Source organism: Wyeomyia smithii, chromosome 1 (assembly GCF_029784165.1).
Source record: "Wyeomyia smithii strain HCP4-BCI-WySm-NY-G18 chromosome 1, ASM2978416v1, whole genome shotgun sequence".
NCBI classification, from domain to species: domain Eukaryota; kingdom Metazoa; phylum Arthropoda; class Insecta; order Diptera; family Culicidae; genus Wyeomyia; species Wyeomyia smithii.
In genome coordinates this window covers 90864910-90874512 of record NC_073694.1, presented here as the reverse complement: position 1 = coordinate 90874512, position 9603 = coordinate 90864910, and the positions used below count along the sequence as shown (strand labels likewise).

At 38.2% G+C, this 9603-nt stretch overlaps 1 long non-coding RNA gene across 1 annotated transcript; it reads left to right on the top strand.

Moving 5' to 3' along the window:
* Positions 1-1063: 1063 nt before the first annotated feature.
* On the top strand, positions 1064-1711 carry LOC129718164 (uncharacterized). The gene is made up of 3 exons (XR_008726817.1): positions 1064-1205; positions 1265-1524; positions 1649-1711. It is a non-coding gene; the product is annotated as an uncharacterized LOC129718164 (long non-coding RNA).
* The last annotated feature ends 7892 nt before the right edge of the window (positions 1712-9603 follow it).

Genomic DNA, 9603 nt, shown 5'->3' with positions numbered 1-9603 from the left:
ATCCATCATTCTATCTTGCGAATTAATCCTTACAACCTCCGCTCTCAGTGCTGCATCACATTGGACGCATGTCTTTTGACCTCCTACTATTTCCTGATTGTTTTCATGAAACCTGCCATGAAAACATGAGGAAATGCAGCATTGTTTCTGTCTAGCTGCGAAATATTGGCCAAACTGGTTTTCATGGCTTCCGCATATAGTTTGCAAACGTTGAATACCAGACCGAAGTTTGAACAAAATCCATTCTCGCGATGTTAAGTGCGATCGATTGTGATTTTCAGCTGTACACTTACTTTTTAAACTCCAACCTATTGAACACACCTTTTTTTTCACTGTCGTGAAAACTCAAATCAACCTGCCTGTTTTGACAGAAACCACGTTATGAAAACACAGGTATAATCCATCAGAAAGGCCATGAGAAACCCACATTTGAGATGTGAAATAGTGCTTTTGTTTCGAGTGCGTTTCAACATTTGGTCACATTAGTTGTGTGAATTTAACGAACTCGTTATTTTAAAAAAAAATTCCGCTGAACACATTGGTGACATCAGATTTAAAAAAAAATTTGGGGTGTTTTGAGATAAACGAAGTTTTAGTTTTTAAACGTGAAAATATCAATATTGGCAACACTGTTTGCTAAATCTAATGATGCCATTCGATTGTAAATTTATTAACCTTTAAAAAGAGTGTCTAATATTGTCTGTAGCTCTTACGGCCTCTGAGATATGATTTTTTTCCAAAGCATGGAAATTGATTTTTTGTCAAAAAATACAAAAATGGAGGGCCCCGCAATTGGAGGGGGGTTGTCCGATTGACCCAAAACTCTGGATTTTTCAGTTTCGACCTAAGGCAAGTCATTTAATTCATTTTGAAGCGAATCGGAGAGGGTCGTTGCATTTGCCTGATCACTTGACATGGAATGACCCTTATTTTTATGATATCTTACAAAACAGTTTGTTTTAAAAGCTCTAGAATAGCAAGAAATATCTATCCCAGGTACTTCACTACGCCATACTGGAATCACTGTATATACACAAAATTACACATACCATTTCGAAGGTGACATCGCTGGTACCAAATCGTGGAAAATTGTATGGGATATCCGTTATTTTAGTTTGTTAGCGTTTCGTAAAGCGGAATTTCGCATTTTCTTTGTGACGTGCTGATTCTCCAGTAGTTTCTGAATCTTTTGACATATAATACAGGTAAGCATCATTTGTACAGTTATCAAAAAGTGATGAACATTTTTTTGTTTATTACACAGAATGCGAAAGTGCCATGTTCCTGGTTGCGGTAATAGAGCCCATAAGAAAACAACGACAGATCCGTCGAAGCCGATACAGCAATTATCATTTCATCGCTTCCCAGAGAATGAGAAAAGAAGCCGAGCTTGGCTCAGGTTTTTCGGACAGTTGCCGAATACGGTCACAAAAAATTTGTTTGTTTGTTCGGCGCATTTTGCTCCCGATGCATTCATATCTCCTGTTTTCACAACGCAGTATCGACGGATTCTAAAATGCTCAGGTAAGATTAGGGTGTTTTCAATTGAAACAATCAATTGATATCTTGTGTATAGTGTTTTCTATTTTTGCCGCGAATGTGTGCCAAATCAAATCACTAAAACCTAACCATATTTCATGTTTTGCAGCATCTCCGTCTATTCGACGTACTTCGAAGCCTACGACAGCAATGTCATCAAATCAGTGCAACAAGGAAAATATGTATACATTAAAAAATGAGAAAAAATCCACAGAAAGTTCTATTATTGTTAATACAATATCCGATCCATGTACGGATCAGTGTGTTACTCCTACGGAGGAAGTTTCTGATGTGCAGCTTGAAAATCAGACTTTACGCGGATATCTATCGGAATCAAGGAATTTGATTAACAAGTACCAAGAGGAAAATGAACTTTTTAAGATAAAAATTTTGAGGCTGGAAAAACTTAATGGAGATTTGCAGGAGGTAGACCACTATCGCACTTTGCAAAAGGCTAGACACATGCTTTCGGGAAAGTATACAGACAATCAGATAAACATAATGCTAGGTACTAAGCAAAGGGCAGTTTGGACGGCCGAAGAACTCGCAAAAGGTTTTGCATTAAAGTACATTAGCAAACCAGCGCTGGACTATGTCGTTAAAAGTCTCAAATTTCCGTTGCCTTCAGTTAGCTGCCTAGAGCAGCATGCAACTAACATAGATATGCGGCGTGAATTCTTCACAGAAATTTTTCAGTTGCTTAAAGCGAATGCAACGATCCGATCCGCAAGAGAGAAAATTTGTGTTTTTCTGTACGATGAAGTTTCTGTTTCTGAATGCTATCAATATGATCAGAGGCACGATGATGTATTAGGACCTCATTCTAAAATGCAGGTAAGTTTTACTATAGTGGAACAAAAGATAAAATGTAAAACATTGAGTCGTATGTTAAATTCGTAGGTGATAATGATGCGTGGATTGTTTGCTTCTTGGAAACAACCAATTTTCGCTGACTTCGATGTTAACGTAACAATCGATCTGATGGACAAAGCGGTTCTTCTAGCCTTGGAGGCCTTGGAGGACATCATTTTATTTTCGTCGGTTCCAGTGGTGTGATTATGGGTTGATAAAATTGGAATTCGAAATTTTCATAGAGCTCGTTGTTTATGTAAATTGAACAATTATGGAATGTTATCAAATGGATGCCTCTCAGAGCTTTGTTATTGATACCACAGGTGCTATTGATATTTACGTCTTGGTGAACGGTTAGTATCAGCAGCGTACCTGGGGCTATTTCTCTTACTTCTGTGGTTGGAGGTTTTTCCACGAGATTACAATGTCCAAAACGTCCTCGCAATAATGCGGCTTCACACGGGTTTTCGCTAATGTCGATTACCTGTCTTCTTTCGCATAAGGTAACTTTGCGGTTTTGTTGGCATTTTGAAACAATCGCTAAGATTTGATTTGAGTTCATTAAGACTTCATTATGCATCAGTTTGGCTGTATGGTTCAGTATTGGCAAAGGTTCGATGCTCACTTTCCGGTATGTGATTGGAAGAAATCGTGGTATGTTAACGCTGATGATGAGGGTTGATTCGCTATATAGGGTGCTGGTGGTGAGATAGTTGTTGGTGTCGTCGAGGCTGTGAATTTCTGAACCTTGGCTTGAAATCTCCTGTGCTATTAGATCAATTTCTTTTGGTGTAAGAATTAGTTTACTTATAATGTTTAGTTTAGTAAGCAAGATAGCGTATTCGATTGATTTTAGAGTTTCTATAAATGTGTTTAGTTGAAAGACAATTTGAATTTTCTGGTTTTCGCTAATGATGTAATCATTATCTTTAAGAATACTGTTTAGGGCATTCTGTTGGTTTTTTATTTGATCTGTCATGATGTTTATTCTGTTTTCGAATTTATTATTAAATTTTATCTGCCTGTTATTTTGCTTTATGATAGTGTTTCCAGATTTTCTAAGCTCGTCTAGGTTGCTGTTAATCAGTGCTAGATCGTCTGCATCTAAGTTTCCGGTGATAAATTTAATTGTACTGCCTAACATATTAATTGCTCTTTTGTTTCTGTTTGGTTTAACTTGTAGCATATTAAAAAGGAATCTGATTTCATTCAATTTCATTTTTATAATGTCCGAAAAGTCACTAGGTGAATTCTGTAACTGACCAATCATGTTTTCGATAAATAACACAGATGTTTCTAGTTTTACAAAGTCAATCACATGCAGCAACCTGTCGTAACCGTCTATTATCCTCCCTTCTCCCTCTTGCAGTATCTTGTGCTATCTTGTTCGCCAATTTTTAGCACTAGCTGATTCGAAAACACGTTTAAAGGGCGGAGAGTCATCTGACCAAACTCAGAATCGTCTGTATCCGCTGAGTGAACAGTGGCAGCGTCCGTGTCGCTGTCACTTTCTTCATGTAGGTTTATTTCGTGTGGAAATCGTGATAATGCGTCGGCGACAGTATTTTGCTTTCCAGGTCTGTATCGAATTTCATAATCATATTCTTCGAGTGATAGCCTCCATCTAACGAGCTTACTGTTAGGGTGATTCAAATTCAGCCCGTATGTGAGCGGTTTGTGATCGGTATGCAACACAAATTTTCGACCGAAAAGGTAGGGTCTGAAATACTTGCAGGCCCATACGATAGCCAGCAACTCTTTCTCTATAGTCGAGTATTTTTCTTCAGTTTGGGAAAGAGTACGAGATGCGTATGCTATCGGTTTATCTTTGCCTACTGGACCTTGCGACAGAACCGCGCCAATAGCATGGTTTGATGCATCGGTCGTGAGGATGAAAGTTTTGTCAAAATCAAATTTTTCAAATGCATTAATAAATTCTCTCGAATAGTCTAATGTCTCTCCTTTTCGTAAGCTGTTAGTAAGCGGTTTCGCTATTCGAGCAAAATCGCGAATAAATTTCCGGTAGTAACCTAAAACTCCAAGAAAGCCTCTTAGTTCTTTCTCGTTTTTTGGTAAAGGCCAATTTTTAATAATTTCAATTTTGTCTGGGTTCGGCTTGACTCCTTCTGAGGTGACTAAGTGACCCAAAAATGCGACTTCTTTGTGAAGAAACTCGCTTTTGTCTAATTGCACTTTCATATTGAATCTTTTAAGGCAATTAAAAATTTTTGCTAAGTTTTCCAAGTGTTCCTGAAGGCTTGTCGAAAACACAATAATATCGTCCATGTAGACCAGACATATTTTACCTATGTGTTCTCTTAAAATGTTGTCCATCACACGTTGAAATGTTGATGGCGCATTGCGAAGGCCGAATGGCATTCTTAAAAATTCATAATGACCGTGTTCTACGCTGAAGGCGGTTTTCGAAACGTCATCGTTGTGAACTTCGATTTGATGAAACCCACTTGCAAGATCTAATGTAGAGAAATATGTGCATCTACCCAGTTTATCAAGAATGTCATTTATGTTGGGTATTGGATACTTATCCTCAATTGTCTTGTCGTTTAACTTCCTATAGTCAATTACGATTCTCCATTTTTTTTTGACCGGATGCATCCATTTTTTTAGGTACGACCCAGACTGGTGAGGACCAAGGACTATTCGAATGCTGGATGATACCTTGCTCTAGCATTTTTGAAATTTGCTTCTGTACCTCTTCTTTATGACAGAAGGGGTACCGATATGATTTAGAATGCACAGGAATGTCGTCTTTCGTTGTTATTTTATGTTTTATTGCGTTGGTGAAGGTGAGCTTTTGTTCCTCTAAGTGGAATATTTCCTCGTATTTTCGAATCAAATCAATTAATTTTTGTCGCTCTTCTTCATTAGGGTGAGCGAGTCGTAGTTGTTTGAAAAGATCTTGTTTATTTTTACATTTCGGGATCATGTCAGGAAAACATGTCTCAAAATTCTGTATCTCAACTTGAAAGGGTTCATCAATTTTGACTTTAATGGGTTTGCTGCTAATGTTGGTAATGGCAACGTACGCTTGTCCTTGCTTAGAGCTGTATAACCCTGAATGCACTATTAAGGATTCGGAAATTTCTATGTCATTTTCAATTAAAAAATCATCTTCATTGCTGTTTGTAGGGATACTGATGAATTTTGATTCGTTTGAATTTAAACTAATGTTTGTTGTGTCGGGGTATTTTCTAAACATTGGTATCGTGGTTGATGGTAACTGTAACTCGTTAGAATGCATGAGGATGTTGGCTTTCAAGTGTTGAAGTGACTCGTAACCTATGAGTCCATCAAAGTATGAATGAAAGTCAAAAATGTAGAAAGTTAATTTGGGAGAGTTTTTGATGTGAGGAAATGGATTGAATTCTGTAAATTGATTAATTTGGTGCGATCCGTTAATATTTTTGACAGTAGCAGGTTTCATGAATCTTTTTTCTATGTTAACCAAACGTGGGCTAATATAATTCTTGTTAGCACCTGTGTCAATCAGAAATTTTAAGGATCCTCTCGTCGTTTCTATTTTTATGTACGGTATGAAATTGGCTACGTTGTTGTTTGTGAGCTTGCGGTTATCTGAAAATTTAGGTCATCTGGTTTATCATCATCTTCCTGTTTTTCACTATGAACCTCGTTAGCAGTTTCGGGCAAAATTTGCGTTTCATTCTCGGTTGTCTCGTTGGACTGATAATAATTTTCAAAGTCTGGATAGTAAGATAATGGTTGATAATAATTTTCTGTATAATCTTCATATGGGTAGAAGTTATTATAGCACTGTTCGTATTTGTTAGTTCTTCAAAATGGAATTTAGGAGGGTTATATGGTCGAGCAAAGTTTTGTTGTGCGAAATTCTGGGGGCCAAAGTTCGTTGGTGGGCGATAATTCTGTGGAAATCGCGGTGCAAAATTGTTTTGCATTTGAGGAGGGGGTATGTTCCGAGGACGGTTCATGTAATTTACTCTAACGGATGGATCTACATCCATTCTTTCAGGTTTTGGTTGAGGTTTCCGCGGGAGGAAAGGCCTAAACATGTGTGGTGGCGGTTGTTGCGGATGTCTATAAGAATTATTCACTGGAAACATTGGTCTTGGTTGAAACTTAAATGGTACTGGTCATATAATGGCACCTGTTGAGGTGCTCTGCTAGGAATTGGTGGCGGATGATGTGTAATTTTTGGTTGTATGTAATTGCTTTCATCTGAACAAAGTCTCAGCGCATCTTTTAAGCTTTTCGGGGTTTGGGCTCGAATTGTGGGTCCCAGCGGGTGGTGTAACCCAGCAAGAAACACTTTGAGCCCCATTTGTTGATAAAACTGGTTTTTTGCTGATTTGACTTCCGGATTTTCTTCCGTTATGTTGAGTAAATTTACAAGCAAGGAGACAACGTGGGAAACTTTTGAATAAAATTCTTCAATTGTTCCCGTTTGTTTGATACCGACTAGATCCTTTGCGAGCGACACTTCATCTCTGCGGTCGCTGTAGTGAGTTATCAGGTTGTTTTTCATTTCTTCCCAGTCTAACCCGGTGCCGTATAATTCTAAAACGTTATCGGCGTCGTTTATGATTTTGGACCTAATGGCCTGGATCTAAATAATATGGATCGGAGATCCCCTGGCCGAATCAATAAGTGGTATTAAATTGTCTATTGATCTAATAAATGAATGTAATTTAACGGGATCGCCGCTAAAGCACGGCAGGTCTCTGATAATTTGTGGCGTCTGAAGCGCCTTCAGAATGGTTTCTGTCTCCCTTAATGGGTTTTCTGGTTGTCTTACGGCTGCTGCTCTAGCAGCGCGAGCGGCTTCAGCAGCGCCTTGTGCTTCAATTCTCAGTTGGTGAATTAACTCATCTCTTTCGTTGATTTCATGTCTTAATAATTCTACCTCTTGTTGCAAATGCTCCATGTTTATAAAAATAATTTCACTTAAACTTGTTTCACTTTCAGAAAAAATTAATCACTTCTTATCTTATCTAATCTTACCTTACCTTAATGATTCCAGTTGACCGTACGGTAATCCTCCGTTTAGTTTCCGTGAGTCGATTTTAATTCCGATATCCTCTCGAAATTACTATCACTGTTTTTATTTTCTTATTTTCACTAATCCGTTCCGACTGCGCCAGTTAATTCTTTGGAACTCTTCGGGGGATTTTTAAAAAAAGCTAAAACTGAACTTCACTTCAACACGGTTCACACTGGAATGATTTTACTGTCGTTAAATTAATTACAGAGAGCTAACGAATAACCTAAATCCCTGACTTAGCACATAACGTGCACCTAGCGTTTGGACACCTGCTTGTGGCTTCGCCGTTCGACGTTGGAGTTATTTCCTGTTGTCTGCTGACGCCGCGGATTCCTGGGCCTGTGCTGGTTAAACTTTGAGATTTGGTTTCGTCGTTAACTCTTATACTAAACTAAATATACTGTTAATATCTGTTGTTGGATGTTCAGCATGCAACTAATATAGATATGCGGCGTGAATTCTTTACAGAAATTTTTCAGTTGCTTAAAGCGAATGCAACGATCCGATCCGCGAGAGAGAAAATTTGTGTTTTTCTGTACGATGAAGTTTCTGTTTCTGAATGCTATCAATATGATCAGAGGCACGATGATGTATTAGGACCTCATTCTAAAATGCAGGTAAGTTTTACTATAGTGGAACAAAAGATAAAATGTAAAACATTGAGTCGTATGTTAAATTCGTAGGTGATAATGATGCGTGGATTGTTTGCTTCTTGGAAACAACCAATTTTCGCTGACTTCGATGTTAACGTAACAATCGATCTTATAGACAAAGCGGTTCTTCTAGCCTTGGAGGCCGGCTATGAATGTGTAGCATGCGTATTAGATTGCGATGGCTCTAACCAAGGAATATGGTCTCACGTTAACCTCGATGATGGACGCACTTATTTATTACACCCAGAGACAGGAAACAAAATTCATTTATTTGCTGATGCTCCTCATGTTTTGAAATTGGTTCGCAATTGGTTGTTCGATAACGGATTTCGACTGGCTGATAACACTTTCCTTCCCCCACTTGATCATGACCGATTTCATCCTCTATGGCAACTTGTGACGAAAGAGCAAACTGAAATTACAAGCACTTTTTTTCCACGAGAAGACCATTTGAATGTATAGGGTAGTCAGCGCCAGAACGTTGCATGGTCTGCTAAAGTTTTATCCCGAAAATGCGGAGTTGCCCTTCAACGAAATGTTGGAACTGCACAAGCAAAAATTCTAGCTGATTTTATATTCACTGTCAATGATTGGTTCGACGTGTTCAACTCAAGAACATTAAATGTTTCACAAGTTTTGAAGAAACCGTATGAACATCGAGAAGAACAGGATCGGGCTTTAGACAAAATGTTTCAACTTATGAAAACATCTATACCTGGAAGAAAAATGAAACCACAGATAAATTATCGCATAATAAATGAGAATAACCAGCTCAATATTATTTCTTCGCAGATGTTCCAGCGTGCTATAATGATGTCAATCATTTCACTGCGGAATTTGTACAGTGACATGCATCAAAGATTCAGCATAGACTTCATTATGACGGCGAAATTGAACCAGGATGCGTTAGAAAATTTATATTCTCTGATACGCTGTCGTGGAGGAGGATATGACCACCACACACCAATGAATGCACTGCGTCGTCTTCGTGTGATTATGTTGGGAAAAAACATACCTGTGATATCCTCTGGACAGAATGCTTTTGACAAATGTGGTGAGGAGTTTACCATTTTGGAGGTGATTCGTTCGATAAAAAAAGACGTCGAGAAGATAAGCCCAAACTTGGACTCAACTCATCATGAAAGCGACAGATTTTCAACCATTGAAGATTTTACAAAGGATTGGACATTATTTTCTGATAAGGAAAATGATAGAGCTGTTCTGATTGCAGAAGAAGACGGATTCGAATATTTGATTGGTGCTGTTTGTAGGAAATATAAATCGGAATTTCCATACGTTGGGAATTATACGCACTGCTCGGAAAGTATTGTTTCGCTACTCGATCATGATTACGCATTTCCTGCGAGTTATGTCGAACATCTATCGCTTGGCGGTTTAACAAAACCATCAGAATCATGGTTACAACAAGCCAAATTATTGGAAAATTGTTTTAAGCAATATCATGGAAGTGCAATATCTCGCAATTCCCATGTAGTTAACAACTTAATGGAATTATTGAAG